Genomic DNA, 23,681 nt, shown 5'->3' with positions numbered 1-23,681 from the left:
ACTGGAAGTGAGGATGAGACTAGATGGCTTATGTGTGTTGATAGACCTGGAAGCGGTCTGATAAACTGTGGGCCACACAAATATAAGAACAAGAGCTTTTGGAGGCTGCTTGCTTTAGACTCATACTTTGGTTTTCTCCAAACAGATTATTTCTTTTTTCTTTTTTTGGAGTATGCTATCAAACGTTATGCCCCAGGGGAAAGTCTGGCTGTCAGTGCAGAGATATTAGAAGAGAAATTATGCTGCTGATTGGCAAATTTATTTGTTGTAAACATTTTAAATCAATCTTCCTGTTTTTAATATTATTTCTCACTTTGGTTCTTTGTTGTACTGGTTGACTTCGAGACCAAATGCTTTCCAGGTTACCATCAGGTGAATATTTTCACAGCTACTTAGCACTATTTTTATGGCATGTTCTGGCCTGTAGTTTTAGCTCTTCTCTTTCATCTGTCAATCTGCTCACATATCCCTTAATCTTTGAAAAGTTTGTTGAAATATCTTTTATTCCTTGATGTACCTCTCATTATTGTCTCTAGTAGGAAGTTATTTATTTTATACTTCAGAATCTTTTCAGAGTAGTTGGAGGGATGGATAACACACAAATATATATTTCCAGCCTACCATCTTACACTGCAAGTGAAAATTATGGGTCTTTTTTAAACAGATAAATCGATGGGTTGTGTATTTTTTGAGTTTGCTGATTTCAGCATAGTAGTTAAGGACAGAAACTTAAATTTCAGTCTAAAACTAGATGTACCATTTTTACTATATACCAGCTACACCCCTGTTTAACTGAATACTTAACCAGTTACCCTAAGAATACAGTGGTTGAAACCAACTGAGACAACATAAGATGGACGTTCATCACAGAGTATATCCCGTGTTAGCACTTAGTGAGCTGTAATTGCAGCTTTTCTTGGGTGATGGGAACAGTAAAATGCTGACAGTTACCCAAAAAGATGGGTTATTTGATCTGTAGTGTTGGCATGATCATTAACATCATCAAATACTGATCGAAGAAGCTTTCAATGTCACGGGCAATAAGAATACAAAGATATGCTGATAAAAATTGTTTTCCTATAGTTGTAATTAAAAATAGTTGCTTCTTGTAACACGTATGTAGTATTTTTATGTTACAATGAGGACAAGATTTTTTTTGAGGAAATATTTCTGATTTTTATTTACCAGTTATTTTAATCAGATATTCTCAGGTTCTATGTTTTTTTCCTATGGATAAGTAGATATGTTTCTTATTTATATAGTTATTTTAAAGGAAACGCTGCTGAATATAACATATATCTGAAACACAAAAGTAGTTTTCAGTTTACATAATTATTTTTTAGGATATAAATTTTATAATATATTCAATGTTTTCTAATATGTATTGTATATTTAAATATATAGTATATATTATGTAATCTAATTGCAATATATATATAATTATCTAATATATGTGTGTATGTGTGTGTGTGTGTGTGTGCATGTGTGTGTTAAGTCACATCAGTTTTGTCCAACTCTTTGCGACCCCATGGACTGTAGCCCACCAGGCTCCTCTGTCCATGGGATTCTCTAGGCAAGAATACTGGAGTGGGTTGCCCTGCTCCATTTATATATATGTGTGTGTGTGTGTGTGTGTGTACATATACATGGACTTCCCTGGTAGCTCAGATGATAAAGAATCCACCTGCAATGCAGGAGACCCTAGTTCAATACTTGGATTGGGAAGATCCCCTGGAGAAGGAATAGGCTACCCACACCAGTATTCTTGGGCTTCCCTGGTGGCTCAGATGGTAAAGAATCTGCCTGCAATGTGGGAAATCTGGGTTTGATCCCTGGGTTGGAAAGATCCCCTGGAGAAGGGCATGGTAACCTACTCCAATATTCTTGCCTGGAGAATCCTCATGGACAGAGGAGCCTGGAAGGCTACAGTCCATGGGGTCACAAAGAGTCAGACACGACTGAGCGACTAAGCACAGCACAGCATATATATGTGTGTGTGTGTGTGTGTCTCTCTCTCTATATATATATCTCATATATATCTCCTATGCAAAAGGCCTTGTTGGTCACTATGTTTCTTCTCCATTATTCAGCCAAATATTAATTCTAATTATTGGTCTGGTGGTTGATTATTAGCTTTGAGAATAAGAACTTTGCTTCACTTTGAAAATTTAAGTCATTTATCATTATGTGGTTGGGACAACTCTGAGACGTCGTATGTTAAATTAAAAAACAAAAAACAAACAACAAAAAAACCCCACAGAAGTTCAGACTGAGTGTGCTCTGGTTAGGAAAAAGAGGGAGTTGTGAGCAGTTGCCAGTCGGTCATTTGGTTTCCATTTTCTCTATCAAAACCAACTCTGTTGTTATCTCCATTTACGTGAGCTCTGACTTTATTGTGAAATATTATCGTCTGTGCAATCACTTTGTGTTTAACGTTACTGACTTTGAGAACTTTTAGCTTTCGTCTAGAGAGCATGGACATATTCACACAATTTACCCACAAATAAAATATATGAATTTATAAACTGAAAATATAACATTGGACAAGCTTACTTGGTTTCTAACATTTGTCACATTTGACAACACTTTTTTTAGAATGTCTATTTTGAACTCCCAATTTTGGTTACTATACTACTTTTTTATTGTCTGTATTGCTTGATCTTCTTATACTCTCTGATTTTCTTCTAAATCAATATCCTTTTTTGGGGGGGAGGGACAATCACAATAATCACTGAGCTGCAGACTCTACAAACACAAATGACGACCATATTTGTATGTCCTTTATTTTCTAACTGGTGTGTTTCTCTGCCTCTAATATCTCAGCTCTATTCATCTAGCCACTCACCTATCTTCCATCTACCTATGGATCATCTGTCTTCCATCTGTCTATATATCTCTGTTCCTAGATGTTTTACCAGATAGGCCTGCCTGAAAATCCCAAGGGCTATCTAAAACTCACCACATTACAAACCAACACACCCATAGCCTTTCCTGCGCAAAATACTCTCTGCTGTTGTCCTACAGCATGAATCTGACACCAACAGCAACCCCGAAATCTGCTGCTTTTGTCAGTTAATAGTAGTACCAACAAACCAGTTTCCGTAACAACAAGCAAGTCAATCAAGGGTCTTCTCAATTTCTGATCTTTTTTTCCCATTTAACTTGTATTACTTTAAAAGTATTTTCAGAACTATCATAACTTGCTTTCTTCAAATTTATCACCAAATCATGTTGATTTTGATTGTATTTATTAGATATCTGATTCCATTTCTTTAGATATCTATGTGGGGCTTCCCGTGTCACTCAGTCCATAAAGCATCTACCTGCAATGCAGGAACCTGGGTTTGATCCCTGGGTTTGGGAGATCCCCTGGAGAAGGGCATGGCAACCCCCTCCAGTATTCTCGCCTGGAGGATCCCATGGACAGAGCAGCCTGGCGGGCCATGGTTCATGGGGTTGCAAGTCAGACACAACTTAGCAGCATCTTTCTTTGCATTTCATTCTGAATTCACCTTTCCAAGTCTCTGTTATCTCGTTCATTCTTTAGTGGGTGTCTTTTCATTACTATATATTTGGTCTTGTTTTCTGAAAACCTTTATGGAGAGTCAGTTATGAGCCTGTCGCTCTGCCAGGGACCTACTCCGGGGAACAGCGGAGGAAGCGCTCCGCGCGGTGACGAGCAAGCGACAGCAGGAGAAGGTGCGGCCCGGACCCGTTGGCGCAGCTTCTCTCCCCCGGACGCTGCTCCCAGCGCTCATCCCCGCTCCGTGCCCAGTGCCTTCCAACCCGCACAGGGCCTGAGACACAGATATTGTTGTGTTAAAATTATTGAAAGACTTTAATTGCCTGTGGTGTTAAATCCAAATTCCCTCAAGCCCAGCCCTTTGCTTTCTTTGCCAGCATGAATTCTTTCCTACTCTTTCCTGTACTACAGAAAAAAACAAAAACCAAAGCACTTGCATTTCCCAACCAGATCTGAACAAAACAGCACCAAGTAAATGTGAAAATTGTCCGTTACTTATTGCTATCACTGCCTGTGCCCAATATACCTACCTTCTTGTCTTCCTAGCTCACCTTTCAAAACTCGTTTTGAGTAAAACCTCCTCCATGAAGGTGTCCTGAGTGAATGGGACTCTTTCTCAAGCCTCTGCCTTCCCTCTGCCTCAAGAAGACACTTCAATTATAGTACCTGTCAAAGTAAAATTCAGTCATCTTTTACCTGTTTGTTTATTTAACTAGGTTGAGTTTGTTCAAGTCAGAGCCTGGGATATTCAGGCCTGCTATTTCTGGCGTCCAACTCAATGCCCTGCATTTTAGGCATTTAATACAAGTTTGATGAATGGATAGATGGATGGGTGGGGAGATGAATGACAAAAATTTGATTCTTTCTAAAAATAATTGCTTTGAATATACCATTAGTCTTGTTCTTATTTCAGTGCCAACAGTTTTGAGAGATTTCAATGACATGACTTTTCTGATCCTGGAAAAAAATTTCTATATTTTACAACGCCAACACAAAGAGCTAAAAAAAAATTCTCAAATTGTGCATTAGATTCTTTTACATTTTAAGATTTGAGGCATGGAGGGAGAAGCTAATGGAAATTCAAAGTAGATTTGAAGGACAACTCAGTACTTACCTGTAAATAAGAACATTCTGTTTATTTTCTTCTAGTTCAGTAAGGAAAAAATACTCAACAACATGGGGGAAAATAGATCCTGCATTTTAGGTCACAACAAACAAAACTAATAAGCAGCAAACCGCAGAAACCTGTCAGCCGAAAGGAAGATGCAGCATTCATTTTCTAAACAATTCACTAGAGTGTCAACAGTCTGTCTGACAGAGGAAGAAATAAAACTTTAAAGATATATCTATTTTGCTGAATAAATCTTGAGCCATATCTCTAACATTACATAAATAATTTCTTGTTGAGATACATTCACTTTGAAATTTGAAAATTATCCTACTGTCGTGAATATTAATTCCTTTCCCACAATAGAATATTTGAGTGGATGTTACAGAAGACTTTCTAATGAGCTATGGTGATAGAAATAGTAAGGCACATGTAATTATTTTGATATCAGCGACCTGACTCTGGTGATAACAGAGGAAGTCATGAAAATGAAAATTGATTAGAATTATTGACAATAGATCGTGATTATCTGGGTCGTGAAGATCTTTTTTGTACAGTTCTTCTGTGTATTCTTGCCATCCTGGAATGTGAAGTCAAATGGGCCTTAGAAAGTATCACTATGAACAAAGCTAGTGAAGGTGATGGAATTCCAGTTGAGCTATTCCAAATCCTGAAAGATGATGCTGTGAAAGTGCTGCACTCAATATGCCAGCAAATTTGGAAAACTCAGCAGTGGCCACAGGACTGGAAAAGGTCAGTTTTCATTCCAATCCCAAAGAAAGGCAATGCCAAAGAATGCTCAAACTACCGCACAATTGCACTCATCTCACATGCTAGTAAAGTAATGCTCAAAATTCTCCAAGCCAGGCTTCAGCAATATGTGAACTGTGAACTTCATGATGTTCAAGCTGGTTTTAGAAAATGCAGAGGAACCAGAGATCAAATTGCCAACATCTGCTGGATCATGAAAAAAGCAAGAGAGTTCCAGAAAAACATCTATTTCTGCTTTATTGACTATGCCAAAGCCTTTGACTGTGTAGATCACAAGAAACTGTGGAAAATTCTGAAAGAGATGGGAATACCAGACCACCTGACATGCTTCTTGATAAATCTGTATGCAGGTCAGGAAGCAACAGTTAGAACTGGACATGGAACAACAGACTGGTTCCAAATAGGAAAAGGAGTATGTCAAGGCTATATATTGTCACCCTGCTTATTTAACTTATATGCAGAGTACATCATGAGAAACCCTGGACTGGAAGAAACACAAGCTGGAATCCAGATTGCCAGGAGAAATATCAATAACCTCAGATATGTAGATGACACCACCCTTATGGCAGAAAGTGAAGAGGAACTAAAGGGCCTCTTGATGAAAGTGAAAGAGAAGAGTGAAAAAGTTGGCTTAAAGCTCAACATTCAGAAAATAAGATCATGGCATCTGGCCCCATCACTTCATGGGAAATAGATGGGGAAACAGTGTCAGACTTTATTTTTCTGGGCTCCCAAATTACTGCAGATGGTGACTGCAGCCATGAAATTAAAAGACACTTACTCCTTGGAAGGAAAGTTATGACCAACCTAGATAGCATATTCAAAAGCAGAGACATTACTTGGCCAATAAAGGTCCATCTAGTCAAGGCTATGGTTTTTCCTGTGGTCATGTATGGATGTGAGAGTTGGACTGTGAAGAAGGCTGAGGGCCGAAGAATGGATGCTTTTGAACTGTGGTGTTGGAGAAGACTCTTGAGAGTCCCTTGGACTGCAAGGAGATCCAACCAGTCCATTCTGAAGGAGATCAACCCTGGGATTTCTTTGGAAGGAATGATGCTGAAGCTGAAACTCCAGTACTTTGGCCACCTGATGGGAAGAGTTGACTCATTGGCAAAGACTCTGATGCTGGGAGGGATTGGGGGCAGGAGGAGAAGGGGACGTCCGAGGATGAGATGGCTGGATGGCATCACTGACTCGATGGACGTGAGTCTGAGTGAACTCCGGGAGTTGGTGATGGACAGGGAGGCCTGGCGTGCTGCGATTCATGGCGTCGAAAAGAGTCGGACACGACTGAGCGACTGATCTGATCTGATCTGACAATAGATCAACTCATGTGATTATCCGTGCAACTTATTAAGAATGCTTGGGCTTTATTACAGAGATGATTAGATTAAAATTCAATGTAATCAGATTCTTATCATAGGCAGGGGTCTCCCAAAAGCAAATCGTCTGATTTAGGCACAGACTTGATTTAGATTTGGTTTAGGCACAGGTAGTTTATTTGATCCCAGAATGCTGCAGTGAAGCAATGGGGAAAGTGAGAGACAAGGAGGGAACGTGAGAGAGACAAGGCGGGAAAACCAGTTAAAGGTGGGATCTCGAGCTAGTTGGTAGGTAGTTTAAGCAACTAACTGGACTCAGACTTGCTGGGGGGTCCTTTGGGCAACCAGGTGGAATGAACCTCAGAGTTATCCTTCCAAAGAATGTGGGGCTAGGACATCACCCACTGACACTCTCGTCTCACTGCCTGAAGGTTGCTCTTGGAGATTTTATGTATATATATCTCCTTGTGCTTAAGTGCTGCGCCTGTAGAGTAAGAGGCTCTGAGAGCTTAAGGAGGGAAGCCCACAGTACACACAGGCTCTTCCTGCCACACTGTGGCTGAAGCTGGCTCTAGGGAGTGTGGTGTGGGCCCCCAGCAACGTCCGGCGTACATGTGCCTTTGCATTTAATTTATGATTTCTCCAGCAACTATTTGGTATGTAAAGATGTATTTTTTTGTAATGTTATTGCTCTAAGAGGTAGGAGATAACGTAAAGAGAATACCCTAGTATTTAAAAATCTTCAACATTTTGGAAAATGTTTTTGAAAAGTCGTAATGCACGAGTTAGATACGTGCTAGCATCCACTTGCTGCTACTACTGACTGGCTGGAGATAATTCTGCGTCATGTAATTGTGAGACATCGTTTCGGTGAGGTGCTTTCTAGTCATTCTTTTTTTTCTTTGAGTGGATCATGCTAACAAAAAGGAAGAAAGGACTTCTGACAGCTAGGAGAATATTTCTGCCATTCTCATCCCCTTGTAGGTAGAGCAGTCATCCTCTCGGGCCCTGGAAGAGCACTAATTTTCATTTTCAAGTTGTGTCTTAAATCCTCTATAGAGGATCTCATTATGCTTGTAAGTTATAAATTATAAAATTTTTCAACAAATATCTGTTTGTAAGTCTTCAGCAAAATATATGTGAACAGAAGTTTCACTTGCGTGTATTTCAGACTCTGTTCAAAGGAAATGATCTGCCGTCACATATTTAACCTTGATTAAAGCACTGTGAAGGCAGAGGCGTTGCTTCTTGGAGCAGATGACAAAGCAGGCGCAGTGAGGAATGTCCCTATGAACTTCCTAAAGCTCAGAGAGATGGTAAACATTTGAATGAAGTTTTAGACCAGGCAGTCTGACCCTAGAATTGTGCTTGTAACAAAGTAAGTGGTAATATCAGAATTATTTATTTTTAATTTTATTTTATTGAAGTATAGTTGATTTACAATGCTGTGCTAATTTCTGCGTTTTAGCAGATAAATTCAGTTATACATATGGTGCTGTTCAGTCACCCAGTTGTGCCCGACTCTTTGCCACCATGGACTGCAGCGTGCCGGGTGTCCCTGTCCCTCCCCGTCTCCCAAAGTTTGCCCAAGTTCACGTTCATTGCGTCAGTGATGCCATTCAGCCACGTCATCCTCTGCCGCCCTCTTCTCCTCTGTCCTCAATCTTTCCCAGCATCAGGGTCTTTTCCAATGAGTTGGATGTTCACATCAGATGACCAAAATACTGGAGCTTCAGTTTCAGCATCAGTTTTTCCAAGGAGTATTCAGGGTTGATCCCCCTTAAGATTGACTGGTTTGATCTTGCTGTCCAAGGGACTTTCAGGAGTCTTCTCCAGCAGCACAGTTCAAAGGCATCATTTCTTTGGTGATCTGCCTTCTTTACGGTCCAGCTCTCACAATCATGTGTGACCACTGGGAAGGCCACAGCCTTGACTTGGCCTTGAATATACGGACCGTTGTCCACAGAGTAATGTCTTTGTTTTTCAACACATTGTCTGGGTTTGTCATTGCTTTCCCGACGAGAAGCAATTGTCTTCTGATTTCATGGCTGCAGCCACCATCTGCAGTGAGTTTAGAGCCAAGAAGAGGGAATCTGTCACTGCTTCTGCCTTTTTCCCCTCTAATTGCCATGAAGTAATGGGGGCACATGCCATGATCTTAGTTTTTTAATATTTAGTTTTAAGCCAGCTCTTTCTCTCTCCTCCTTCACCCTCATCAAGAGGTTCTTAAGTTCCCCTTCACTTTCTGCCATTAGAGTGGTATCATCCGAATATCTGAGGTTGTTGATGTTTCTCCCGCCTATCTTGATTCCAGCTTGTAACTCATCCAGCCCGGCATTTCCCATGATGTGCTCAGCGTATAAGTTAAACAAACAGGGTAACAGCAGACAACCCTGTCATACGCCTTTCTCGATCTTAAACCAATCAGTTGTTCCATGCAGGGTTCTAACTGTTGCTTCTTGACCCTCATACAGGTTTCTCAGAAGACAGGTAAGATGGTCTGGTATTCCCATCACTCTAAGAGCTTTCCACAGTATGTTATGATCCACACAAAGGCTTTAGTATAGTCGATGAAACACAGATAGATGTTTTTCTGGCATTCCCTTGCTTTCTCTATGATCCAGCGAATGTTGACAATTTGATCCCTGGTTCCTCTTCCTTTTCTAAACCCAGCTTGGACATCTGGAAGTTCTTGGTTCACATTACACTGAAGCCTAGCCTGCCAGATTTTCAGCATGACATTACTCTCATGGGAGATGGGTGGACTTGTCTGATGGGTAGCACGTTATTTAGTGAACTGGGATGATTTTTAGTCTCGTGGCCACTGTTGGGTCTTCCAGATTTTCTGACATGCTGGATGCCAACACCCTGATGGCATCATCCTTTAGGGTTGTGAATGGCTCCACTGGAATCCCATTGCATCCACTGGCTTTATTAAGAGCAGTGCTTCCTCAGGCCCACTTGCCTTCACACTGCAGAGTGTGTGGCTCTGGGTCGCTGACCACAGCATCACAGTAATCCAGTTCATGAAGATCTTTTTGTATAGTTCTACTGTGTACTTTTTCCATCTCTTCTTGATCTCTTCAGTGTCTACAAGGTCCATTTCTTCTGTGGGATTCTTGCCCACAGTAGTAGATTAAATGGTCATCTGAGTTAAATTTGCCCATTCTCACCCATTTTAGTTCACCGATTCCTAAGATGTCAATGTTTATTCTTATGACCACGTCCAGTTTACTTGATTCATGGACCTAACAGTCCAGGCTCCTGTGAAATGCTGTTCTTCGCAGCATCCGACTCTGCTTTCCTCACCAGACACACCCACCACCAGGCACCGCATCTGCTTTGGCCCAGGCGCTGCCTTCTTTCTGGGTTTGCTTGTAGTTCTATTCTGCTCTTCCCCAGGAGCATATCGCACACCTTCCGACCTGGGGGACTCGTCTTTCGGTGTCGTATCTTTTTGTCCTTTTATACAGGTTATGAGGTTCTCACGGCACGTATCCCGGGGTGGTTTGCATTCCCTCCTCCAGTGGATCATGGTTTGTCGGAACTCTCCGCTGTGACCATGCATCTTGGTGGCCCTACATGGAATGGCTCATAGCTTTGATGAACCATGCAAGCCCCTTTGCCGTGAGAAGACAGTGATCCCTTAAGGGGAGTCATACAGATAAGAATTTATAATATTCTATTTCATATTCATGTCCATCACAGTTTATGGAAGACATTGAGTATAGTTTCCTGTGCTCTATATGGGGCCTTGTGGTTCATCCATTCTACATGGAATAGTTTGCATCCACTCATACCAAATTCGCGACCCAATCCTCCTCCACCCGTCAGGGCTTTAATCAGAGTGTGACTTAGACCTGGATAGGGCTGCTTTCCAAACCAGCGCTTTAATGGGTACTTCCCATTATATACCTTCACAGTGGCCACTGCAACCCTCCTTTGTCCGGCAGGCTGATTTTTTGAAGCGCAAAGAGGATCATATCGTCCCTCATCATTGGTCTATTTAAACCCTTCAGTGGCTCCCCGTGATTTGAAGGAACAAGTTCAAGCTCCATCTTCTGTGGCTCCTTCTCCCCTGCTGGCTTCACAGCCTGCCAGCCTTTAAGTGCCACGTCCTGATGATGATGGTTTTCTTGCATTTACTTGTTTCACACTTTCTCACTTCCGGAATTTACACATGATGCACACTTTGGAATATCTTGCTCTGATTTCACTTGGTTTCACACCATTTTTCTTTACAACACTGGCTAAACTGTAACTGCTTGTGAATATCACTTTTCATCTGAGCTAGGATATGTTTTACAGTGAAATGAGAGACTATGAAGAAGCTACGTCGAGACAACAAGTGTGAGCCCACACTTCTCGGGGCAAGCTGGGTCTCACGGCCGTCCAACTGATGCGGGTCTTTCTGTCTCCTCATCTCTTCTAATTTGAACTAAGTACTCCTTTCCTTGTGTTTTATAAATGTTTTGTGTTTTTAATAATCGACTGAAATTAACTGTTTTGGGAGTCTATTTCACTGGAATGTACAGTTATCCAGGATAGGAACTTTGTTTTGCTCCCCTTTGTTCAGTTCAGTTCAGTTCAGTCGCTCAGTCGTGTCCGACTCTTTGTGACCCCATGAATGGCAGCACACCAGGCCTCCCTGTCCATCACCAACTCCCGGAGTTCACTCAGACTCATGTCCATCAAGTCACTGATGCCATCCAGCCATCTCATCCTCTGTCATCTCCTTCTCCTCCTTCCCCCAATCCCTCCCAGTATCAGAGTCTTTTCCAATGAGTCAACTCTTCGCATGAGGTGGCCAAAGTACTGGAGTTTCAGCTTCAGCATCATTCTTTCCAAAGAAACCCCAGGGCTGATCTCCTTCAGAATGAACTGGTTGGATCTCCTTGCAGTCCAAGGGACTCTCAGGAGTCTTCTCCAAAAGCACAGTTCAAAAGCATCAGTTCTTCGGTGCTCAGACCACTTCCCAAACCCAATTCATTTCAGGCACTTTGCAGGTACTTGTTCAATGAATGGACTCAGCATTTCCAGTGAGCTGACTGCAGCAGGAGAAGGCAGGTCTGTGGGGACCTTGCTTAGTTTATGGGAGTGGTTTGCTGGATACTGGTAGGACTTATGTAAAAGGGGTGGCTAAGTTAGTGAAAGTTAAATTAGGTGAACTTTTTGGCAGGTCTAAGGCTCAGAGTTTGGTCTCAGATGGAAGATTATCTGCTTTGAGATACAATCATACATCTACATCAAAACTGGGTTAGTGGGAAGGACTTAAGTTGCAATGAGGAACGAAAGTGGAAAGAAGAGGCGCATGTAGCCCAGAAGTTCTTTGGCAGGGTCTGAGCTAGTATCAGTTCTCTTGTAGTGAATTTAAATATTTCAAAATATCAGTATCTTTTTTTTCCTTTTCTTCTTCAAAATAATGGTATCTTATTTCTTTCTCTGTGTTGTGAAAAATCATTTACTTCTCTGTGTTATGACTGATGTTTTTATATGTGCATAAAATAGAAATACGTACAAAGGAGTATTTCTGTTATGCATTATTATTATTATATCATATAATATATGTGTGTTTATATCACTTTGATTACATAAGAGTTTTCCTATTAAACCACATGGTTTTTGAAGGACTGGGGACTCTCTTTTTTTCTGATTTTAATTTTTAAAAATTGAGATATAATTGACATAGCACATTATATCAGTTTCAAGTATACAACAATTATATTTGATATGCTGAGGTTCATGGGGTCGCAAAGAGTCGGACACGACTGAGTGACTGAACTGACTGATACACTGCAAAATGATCACACAATGTCTAGTTAATCTCCTTCAATATACACAGTTGCAATTTTTTTCCTGTGAGAAGAATTTATAAAAGATACTGTCTTTGCAACTTTCAAATATACAGTGCAGGATTATTAACTGTGTTGCCACGCTGCACATTTTATCCCCATGACGTTTGTTTGTAACTAGGACGTCTTTTTCCTTGTTTCTCACGTTCTTAGTCGACCTGCTCAGGTCACGTGGGCCCCTTTCTTCCTCCTGCCATGGCCCTGTGCCCTGGAATTATGGCACAGCACATTCTCACCGTGCATGAGAGGGTGGCAAGTGGGACAGAAGCCTCAGCCTATTGTTAGAGCTTGAAGCTAGGCTTTTACCGGCTTGCTGCTGTATCTCACTGCTGGTGGTAGTTTAGCCACTAAGTCGTGTCCAACTCTTGTGACCCCTTGGACGATAGCCTGCCAGCCTCCTCTGTCCATGGGATTGACCAGGCAAGACTACTGGGGTGGGTTGCCATTCCCTTCTCCAACTCTATCTTACTGGTCTTATTTATACACTTACTAAATAAAGGAATGAGGCAAAAGCAAGGATGATTGGTGAATAAGCTCTTCAGTTCTGTTCAGTTGCTCAGTCGTGTCTGACTCTTTGTGACCCCATGGACCGTGGCACGCCAGGCCTCCCTGTCCATCACCTCCCAGAGCCTACTCAAACTCATGTCCATGGAGTCAGTGATGCCATCCAAACATCTCATTCTCTGTCGTCCCCTTCTCCTCCTGCCTTCAATCTTTCCCAGCATCAGTCTTTTCAAAAGAGTTAGCTCTTCACATAAGGTGGCCAAAGTATTGGAGTTTCAGCTTCAGCATCAGTCCTTCCAATGAACACCCAGAACTGATCTCCTTTAGGATGGGCTGGTTGGATCTCCTTGCAGTCCAAGGGACTCTCAAGAGTCTTCTCCAACACCACAGTTCAAAAGCATCAATTCTTCGGCACTCAGCTTTCTTCACAGTCCAACTCTCACATCCATACGTGACCACTGGAAAAACCACAGCCTTGACTAGACGGACCTTTGTTGGCAAAGTAATGTCTCTGCTTTTTAATATGCTAAGTTGGTCATAACTTTCCTTCCAAGGAGCAAGTGTCTTTTAATTTCATGGCTACTGCCACCTGGGAAGCCCCAGAACTGTATGGGGCTTATGTGCAGGTATGTGCAGTTGGGGTAAATTCTGGAGAAAAGATACAAAATGACCAGAACTGCCTACTGCTGCTTCTGAAGAGCCGGGAGCAAAAGCGGGGCGCTGAGTGTGCCTCTTGCACACAACACTAGCAGGGATGTGGGCAAAACGCTGAAGCCGCCCCCGGCCCAGCCCTGACACAGTCCTGCTCTCGTTCCGCACAAGGAGCAAACCTGCTCCCTCAGCAAAGAGGAAACAAGGGGCGTGTGGCTTGCTCCCTGTCCCGCTCCTGCAGCAGGGGCCCCGTAAAGCCTTCCCGGGGTTTCTGGTCTGGCCTCTGGGGGTTCCATTAATCACAGAAGGCCAAGAGCCCCGGTCAGTGTCAGGCCCACCATTACTGGCTTCTGTGTTGCTTGAACTGTATCCTGGTCTTTTTTTGACCTAATACTCACAGGTCAGTCTTTTTCTCTGTTGACATAGTACTTTTTTCACTTAAAATGCACATCTTACAATAATATGTAGTGCTGTTAAAATATTATCTGAGAACGGCCACACCTAAAGGAAGCTGTGGTAATTTAACCCATCCTGGCAGTGAAAGTGAAGTATTAATCTGGAAAAGGTAAATTTTTTCATGATGTTCCTGTACGAAGTAAAGGTCACTAATTGTCAATGATGTTGTATGTCCTTCAATTTGTCACAATAACTCAGAAACAAAAGTTTATATTTTCTTTAGAATCTTTTTATTTTCATTCAAATTTTATTTTTATATTTTTATTAAAATGTAGTTGATCCACAATGTTAGTTTCTGCTGTACAGCAAAGTGAATCAGTTATATGTATATATTTATCTACTTTTAAAGATTCTTTCCTACATTGGTCATAACAGCAGTGAGTAGAGTTCCCTGTGCTCTCCTTGTTAATTATCTATTTTTATATATAGCAGTGAGTATATATCAGTCCCAATCTCCCAGTTTATCCCTATTCCTTTCCCCCTTGGTAACCATAATTTAGAAATCTTAATATATATTCTACTCACATTGCAACACAGTTTTGCTGCTATCATAATTTGCAAAGATCGGCTATACTTATATATTTGTATAGTTAGTTACATTGGTATGTAGGTAAGTAGCTACTTAAACCCTACACTATGTACAAAAGAGAAGTTAATTAAGACTTAGGGTCGTATTTCTTTCCTGCTTCTACTGCTGCTGCTAAGTCGCTTCAGTCGTGTCCGACTCTGTGCGACCCCTGAGACGGCTGCCCACCAGGCTCCCCCGTCCCTGGGATTCTCCAGGCAAGAACACTAGAAACATTTATAAAAACTTGGTCAAGTTATCTAGGTAGCCTAAGTTGTAATTAACTTATTTTAAAATATGCAAGTACCCCGGAGAAAGATGTAAAGAGGTAAGATTTAGGTGAAATAACTAAATGAAAACTTAAATAAAAGATCTTGGGATAAAGAATACTGGGTTATATTTTTAGATTTGTTTAGATTCATTGCCTAGAGAAACCAATTTATTTGAACACTATGAAGAAACTGTTGAAATACATGAAGTCTAAAATTACAAGATTCCAGAACATTTTGTTCACCTAAGCAAGTATTTAATGAGTCAAATATCATAACTAATATTTATTGAGTGTTTCCTATGGCCTAGGCAACACACACACGCATTATCTCAAGTGCTCTCCTGGGAGGAATCAGGACAATTCTTAGAGAAAATGAAATGAGTTTCAGGGAGACATAGCAACATGTCTCAAGTCATAATTTGTGGAGCTGGGAATCACACATGTCTGGGGATCATATACCATCCCCTCAAACATACAGGCATGTACACATTCTCTGGGAAGTTTTGCAGAATGGAAACAAAGAATGTTGTAAAATTGTCTGATGAATTATACATTTCCTGATAATTACATGAATAAAATCTGTCATTGGGCAGTGGTCATATTTATTCATTTTCATATCTCTAGCAACAGCTAAATTGCCTGCCATATGGATGCTCAGATAATATTAGTTGAAGTGAATTAAATGATCTGGATGCCAGTAAATAGCACTGTACTTGGGGTTGTTGGATATGTGTCTAGGGCTCTTGATAGATAGATACTGTGATGTTCTTCTAGCTACGCTGGTGTTGCCAGACCAACTCCATTTGCATCTTGAGACTTTACCTTTTGTTCTTTTCATGAAACAGCACAGTAATCTTTTATTTCTTCATTTTTAGTACACTTAAATTTGGATTTGAGAGCACAATTAAGTATATTTAAAGGTTTAGGTAAAAATAGCCCCAGTGGGGAAAAGTCATGGATTCTCAGTTAAATTTACCTCCTTATTCCCTGTTACTACTATTGATACAATGTTCTTCTTTTAAATAATATATGTAAACACCTTTTTAAATGTTGCTACACTATAAAACCCAAGATGATAGAAGGAAAAAATGGTATTATTTTTTTTCCCTTCTGTCTAATGAGAAATACTCATTTCTCAGGGAAAAAGGATAATTTAGGGATTATTTGAGACAGCATCTGTCATAGCTTTAAACCTAGTTCTTTCTTAGAACTCTTGTTATCCAAGGAAGTATGTAATTTTTAAATGCTCTTTTGGAACAAAACTGAAAAGATATATCATCTTTATATGTTGCTTCCTACTGTTAGTGTCTTTTGTTTTCAAGTTTTTCTCTTTTTTAAAGATTCGCCTTATTAGATTTCACTTTTTCATACATGTTTCAGAAAGCTGCTAGAATGTTTTTCCTATTATTACTGATTGGCTTCCTGCTATCTGTTTTGGTACTAGAAATAGTTCTACTGGTACTATCATAATTTTTTTCCACAAATTTATTCCCATATCTTTATTGGTCAAATAATTAAAAAGCAGAGCATCTTGACTTGGTGGCTGGTCAGTTTTTGTTCAAGTATTTTGTTTTTTAATTTGTCCTGAGTTTATCTTGGAAAATGCACACAATAAAGTTGCCATGAAAAACTGTGTGTCACTTATCATATGTTAGCCTAACTGTTTTGTTCGGTTCTAGAGGGGAAGTGTAGAACTAATAGGTAAATATTACACAAGGAAAGAGTAGAATTTATACTGGGAATTAATTCTATACTGTTGCAGTTGTAATCATTTTAAATGATAATTAATTCTACTTGCTTAGAAATATTGAAGAAGAGAATCAATGATCCCTTCCCTGAGATATAGTAGAGGAAGTTTATAGCCATAAACGGAGAAGGCAATGGCACCCCACTCCAGTACTCTTGCTTGGAAAATCCCATGGACGGAGGAGCCTGTTAGGCCACAATCCATGGGGTCGCTAAGAGTCAGACACAACTGAGCGACTTCACTTTCACTTCTTACTTTCATGCATTGGAGAAGGAAATGGCAACCCACTCCAGTGTTCTTGCCTGGAGAATCCCAGGGACGGGGGAGCCTGGTGGGCTGCCGTCTATGGGGTCGCACAGAGTCGGACACGACTGAAGTGACTGAGCATAGCATAGCATAGACATAAAACGTAAGCAGAGATAAATGATTTAAGATTTTTTATAGCTACAAATATGTAAATACACTAATGTTTACATACTTAATTGTATACACATGTTCCTCTAAATTGTGTGTGTGTGTGTGTGTGTGTGTGTATGTGATAGGGAAGGTTGAACATAACATGCTGAGTTGAGAGAGAAGCTATAACATTAATTAACGAGGAAACTCTACAGTTAAAAGGTATAGGTAAATCCATGGAACAGAGGGAAACCACAGTACTAACACTGGCATGTGGTAAACACTGCTGGGACCAGACGCCGCTGGCAAAAATGAAGCGGGCAGGCAGCATATTCACTGTGACCTGTGGATTCCTAGGCCGGGAATTGACGATCTGTCTGCCCAAACCCTGAGAAGACAGTGACGGAAAATACTGTGGCTCAACTGGAACACATCGAGAGGCGTTTTCTGATTGCTTTCAAGACTTGGTGAGTGTGAGGTTTAGATGAGGAGAAAAGGAGTTATTTAAGTTACAGGAGTTTTCGTCTAGAATGGTTTTGGGAAAAAATGGGAGAACGTCCATGTCCTTAGACAGCGTGGAGATCAGACACAAATCTCATATGCTTACCTGGTGATCATACTGGGAAATGCCTGGAGTGAGCTGGGTTTGTGCTTTAAATCTATTAATGCGAAATGTGTTGATGGATTAGTGATGTAATCAAACGTGCTCCCCAAAAGAATAGAGCTCAAAAAGAGGGCATTGCCTCTGTGTCAAAAATTGGAAAGTGTTACAGCTTCAGAATACATAAATTTCCTTTCTAAAAAAATGGGTCGATGCTGATATCAAAAACGAAACCCTTGAATAGGTTTTCAATAGGAAAAAAAATAAGGAAACCTCTTAAAGTACAGAGATGCTTCTGATTTATCCACATTGCAGTTTGTAAAAGATCTCAATCTGCCCAAGATTTCATATGCAATTCTCATGTAGCATGCTGATTTATTGTACCAATTTATTTTTATATTATGGACTCATAATATCCACATTTTCCGATCACTTTCATGATGAAAAACTTTTGGAAGCAAAACACAGATAAAATTGGTAAATCCTAAGACTAAATGCTGTTTCTTTTTCTATAAAAACATTTTAACTTATCTTTTCCATTATTACTTCACCCACTTGATGAGGTCAATAATTTATACTGGAATAAAAGACATAAAGCGTGGACAAATAAGTGAGGCAAAAATATCTGATTACAACATGAAGAATAACAGACTGAACAAGTGTCAAAATAACTAACTGTAGAAGCAGCAACAACTGAACAGGCTATTTTTTATTTGTTGAAAGGTGCACTATTCCGCAGATTCTGCACTAGAATTGTCATGGCAAAAGTAACACAGAGGCAGATTCTTGCACTCTTAGATGGTCTGCAGCTTCTGCCCTGAAATGACTACTGTTACATAATTGCAAACATTCAAAGTCCTATGTTAAAAACTTTCTGTTAGGAGAAATAGCTGGTCCTGTTATTTTGTGACAATATTGCGTAAAACTAAGCTTATGCCAAGAATCGGGGTGGTGCCAAGGGGTTTGCTCATCTTGTGTGCAGAGCAGCAGTCTGACGGGCCATGCCTCAAGATGGACACACTGGGCAGAAACAGTAGGAATAATCCCGAACTGCTAATCCCGGGAAATGTCTTGTCTCTTGCTCCAGTGGCCCGGAATCTCCACGACCAGCTAAAGAGAGGTTTCAGAGCTTCCGCTACCACTCTCATCGTTTGCAACCTTGATGTATCCAGTGTCTTTTCTTGCTGGAAGGCTCAACAGAAAAATGTGAGAGGTAAAAGGTGAAGGTAAGAAAGAAAGGGAGAAAATCGTCGTGGTTAAACCTAATCTAAAAAAAAAGGAAAAAAGAGCTGAAATTCTAGACGAATCATCCTAGTGGTATTGAGAGGAGATTGATAGAGGCAGAGCTTAGACATGGGAGAGCAAGCCGTATTTTTAATGTTATTGCTTATGGTGGGTGTGCATGAATGTGTGTGTGTGTGTGTGTCTGTGTCTGTGTGTGCATGTGTATTACATTGCTTTTGATCCCCGTATAATTTTCTACTTTCTTTGTCATTTCTGACTTTTTCATTTCCCAAGTGATGTTCACCACAGTTGCTTCCACTCTCATCAGCCTCAAAGAGTACGGAGAGAGAGACGGACTCATTCACGCCCCGAATGGGTTTACAGTTTCTCTGATTCGTTTACTGAGATCGGGGGTTACTGAGTCACTGCGTACACACCCGCCTGATTGCTCCTAGATCCCGCATGCCACGCGGTGCTCGATTGCTTCAGTCACGTCTGACTCTTTGCGACCCGCCAGGCTCCTCTGTCTATGGGATTCTCCAGCCAAGAACACTGGAGTGGGTTGCCATGCCCTCCTGCAGGGGATCATCCCAACTCAGGGATCAAACCTGTGTCTCTTAGGTCTCCTGTATCACAGGTGTATTCTTTACTGCTGAGCCACCAGGGAAACCCAAATACTTCAAAAAATTTATCAAAATAGCTTAGCAGCTTGGCCTCCTTTCAACAGAGAATATAGGATCCTGCTTTACTATATGTTTGATAATCCCTGGAATCACCTGATTAGAATATTTTTGCCAAATTTAAGGCAAAGTATATCCCATTGTTTCAATTATTCACTGATTATCTGTGAGATTATGCTTCAGTCATTTGAATTTCCCTTCTTTGTATGATGTTATGTTTTATACTATTAGATTTTCTGTTGTATATTATCAGCAGAACCTTTTAATGTTCCTGATATTAATTCCTTGACAGGTTTGACACTGAAAATGCTGCTTCCCAGATGGTGATGTCTTTATATTGAACTGAAACATTAATTTCAATGTAGCCAGAACTTGTGTGATTATTTTGAGTGCTTAAAAAGGATGAAGTGTTTATATGCAGCTTGCAAACATCTATTAACTCATGATTACTGATGAGATGTTGAAATTCTATCTTTACCTATTTTGTGTTCTGTTTTATCTGCTTCAGAAAGTGAGGTGATAAATTCTCTAATTATTATTGTGTAATTCAAAGTCTCCTGGTAGTTTGCTACTTTTTATGGCTCTGTTGCAGCATTTTCTAAAAAGTTTAATATTTATCTTTGGCTGTGGGCGTTTGCCTAGCTGCGGTGGGTGAGGGCTGGTCTCCAGCTGCCGCGTGTGGTCTTCTCTCGGCGGGGCTTCCCGTTGCGGATGGCCGGCCAGGGTCACGGACTTCAGGTGTTTCGGCGGTGGGCTCCGTGGTCCTGGCTCCTGGGCTCTAGAGCACAGGCTCACCGGTTGTGGTGGTGGGCTTACTTGCCCCAGGGCATGTGGGGTCTTCCTGGATCAGGGATTGAGCCCACGTCTCCTGCACTGGCAGGCGGATACCCGCCTGCTGAGCCACCAGGGAAGCCCCTAACTGTTTGCACGGGGGATGGGGAGTGGAGTGGATTGCAGATACACAATTATGGCACGCCAGCCTCAACCGTCTTTGCAATTCAGTGTTTGCTTTATTTATTTATACATATTTTTCCTTCTTCATTCTTTTGAACTTTTTCTCAAAAATCATTTTGAAACTGAGTCTAGTGTGTCTGAGGACATACTTACCTTGCTTTTGCAGTTAAATCAGTTTTAACTGGACGTTAAAATTTTAAGCTCACTTATACCACGGGTGGTTGTATGAGAGCTGTTAGATTGTGCAATATGGTATCACTTTAGCAGGACACAGACAAGGAGACAAAAAATCAGGTGAACTAAAAACATCTGATCCCCACTTGGAAAGTATGGCTCTTTATCTAGCAATTCTACAAGCTTGGATTTTTCTCTGTACGTCACTTCTCTTATTTGTGAAGTCTGTTGTGAGCAAAAGATACAGAAATGAATGAGAATGTGGTTGGAAAACTTAAAAAAAATTCGGCTCAAATATTCTTTCCTTCAGCACTTTGAGAGTGTTTTCCCATTGTAATCTTGCATCCAAAGTCAATTTGTTTACAGATAATTGTTTACAGATAATTTGTGTACCATTACGGATAATTTGTTTCTTTTGATTTCCTTTGCTGTCTCTTTGTATCTGATCTTAAAAATCTATACTGTTGTTATTTTTTCTTATCCTATTTGTTTTGTGATGAAAGCTTTCGTTTTGTAGGTTCACATCACACTTCCTTTCTTAAATTCTAAGGCAGTGTTAATCATGATTTCCTCCCCTCTTCTTTTATTTTTTCTTTCCACATGAGTGTCCAGATTTATGATAACATTTCTACGCCTTTCTTCTTTATATTTTAACTTCAATATTTTCCTTTTATTTAAAGTTTTCTGTTTGTGCTTTTCACATATCTCTTTATTTTTCCTTATGTGCATATTTTCTAGAAGTGTCAAGATAACATCTATCTAGAGAGAAACAAAACTTCTAGCCTGGCATAGTTTGTGCTCTTCCTGGTGAATTTTTAAGAGGTAAAGAAAATGTATAGTTACAAAGGAACAAACTTCAGATAATCCAATAGAAAAATGGGCTAGACGCTAAAAGAGGCAATTAACAGAAGACGAAAGCAAAAAGGAGATAATGAAAGAAAAGATGGTCAAATACACTAACAATCAGGGAACGCCAGTTAGTACCATGATGAAAACTATGAAGACACACACTGAATTAGCAATATTAAACAAAGCATAACAAATAAAATGCAGATGGAATGTGAAGCATAGAAACTCTGACATTCTGCTGGTTGGAATAAAAATTGGTGTATCCATAGGGAAAAGAAATTAGCCAACATAGAAGATGTATGTATGTGTGTGTGTGAATGGTAGTTGCTCGATCGTATCTGACTCCTTGCGACCTAATGGACGGTAGCCCACTAGGCTCCTCTGTCCTTGGAATTCTCCAGGCAAAAATACTGGAGTGGGTAGCCATTATTTTCCCCAGGGGATCTTCCTAACCCAGGAATAGAGAATTCCCTGGTGGCTCAGACGGTAAAGCGTCTGCCTACAACATGGGAGACCTGGGTTCGATCCCTGGGTTGGGAAGATCTCCTGGAGAAGGAAATGGCAACCCACTCCAGTATTCTTGCCTGGAAAATCCCACGGACGGAGGAACCTGGTAGACTACGGTCCATGGGGTCGCAAAGAGTCGGACACGACTGAGCGACATTTACTTTACTTTCCTCCTGCATTGCAGGTGGATTCTTTACTTTCTGATATACATGCTCTAAAATTAGAATTCGACTCCTATGGATAGCTTCTGAGAAAATGCAGACATATCCTGGAGGAAGTATGTATCAATTTTTTCACAGAAGCACATTTTAAAAATAACCTGCAACTCTCCACATCCAAACTATTCATCTGTAGTATAAAAAAAATACATGTATTTGTATAATTGTACAATGAAATGGTATACAACAATGGAAATGGATGAACTACACCTTTACACAGAAACAGAATCATACAATCACAATGTTGTAGAAAAGAAGCCTTAGACAAAAGAATTCATAGTGTATGATTTCAAGTAGATAAAGCTCAAAAACAGGCGAAAATGCTTATATGGTCTGGGGACTAATAGAAAGTGAGCAAGGAGAAAATATCTTAAAGCGTTGACTAAAAATTCAAAGCACGTTTTACAAACATAGAGGAAATGGCAAAAACGTGTAGAAAATCCTTAAAACCAAAAAGAGAATAGAACAATCCTGCCAAATATGTAAGCATAGAGGTTCCTTGATAGTTCTTGGCCCAGAGCTTCACTTCACACAGGTCTTCATTCTAAAAGGAGCAGACCACAAACCCAGGGCTCAAGCACAGTCAGCCGTTAGACCTGAAACCTCTTTATGACGTCACCTGAGTGAAACAGGTCAGCTAAACAAGGCACATATATGTGAATAAAGAAAGGAAAAATCCATTCTTTCAACGAAGCAAGCTGTCTACAGTCTTGGTTGTAGACTGAGAGAGGAAACATTTTTCCCTGTACAGATCTGAACTATTCCTAATGTGGCTATAGATTTGAATTTCAAAAAATGTGTGGCCAAATACTCTAAACTTCAGAATTTACTTTATAGTAACTCTGGCTTTTATAGTTGATAGAGGCAAATAAAAATCCTCTCTGGAAGATTACACTTTCATGCAAGACTCAAAAAATTCCCATGGGTGAATTTCCCAGGAAAATAAACTGACATGAAGGATATCACAGAAATACAGGAGGAAACTTGCAATGAGGAAGAGCAGGCAGAAATAAATAGCAGTTTCAGACTTGAATGCAGTTACTAAGAAATTGACTAGGTTAAGGTAAAAAAGAAGAAAACTATATGTCAGAAACTGTATGTTACATTTTGTAAAATGTAATAACCATTCATGACAAAATCCTTAGCAAGCTAAAAAAGGAAGGAAATTGTCCTAATCCAATAAAATGTGTGTCTACTCATGTTTGGGTTCAGCTACAGATAAGACAAAACTCAAGACATCTGTCTTAAACAAGATGGTTTCTCTTTCAAATAAGTAGTTTGTAAATAAGTAGTTCAGGGGCGCTGTGA

General features: G+C 40.3%; 1 long non-coding RNA gene across 2 annotated transcripts in view; it reads left to right on the top strand.

Moving 5' to 3' along the window:
• The window catches only part of LOC107133137 (uncharacterized), a 191,894-nt gene that overhangs the window by 163,023 nt on the left and 5,190 nt on the right, over positions 1–23,681 (top strand). For both annotated transcript variants that reach the window (XR_009490561.1, XR_009490560.1), the window contains exons 5-6: positions 17,524–17,633; positions 18,855–18,993. This is a non-coding gene — a long non-coding RNA (uncharacterized lncRNA). The remainder of the gene's footprint in view (positions 1–17,523; positions 17,634–18,854; positions 18,994–23,681) is intronic.

This window comes from Bos taurus, chromosome 14 (genome assembly GCF_002263795.3).
Source record: "Bos taurus isolate L1 Dominette 01449 registration number 42190680 breed Hereford chromosome 14, ARS-UCD2.0, whole genome shotgun sequence".
NCBI classification, from domain to species: domain Eukaryota; kingdom Metazoa; phylum Chordata; class Mammalia; order Artiodactyla; family Bovidae; genus Bos; species Bos taurus.
This window is presented reverse-complemented; position numbering and strand designations above follow the sequence as displayed.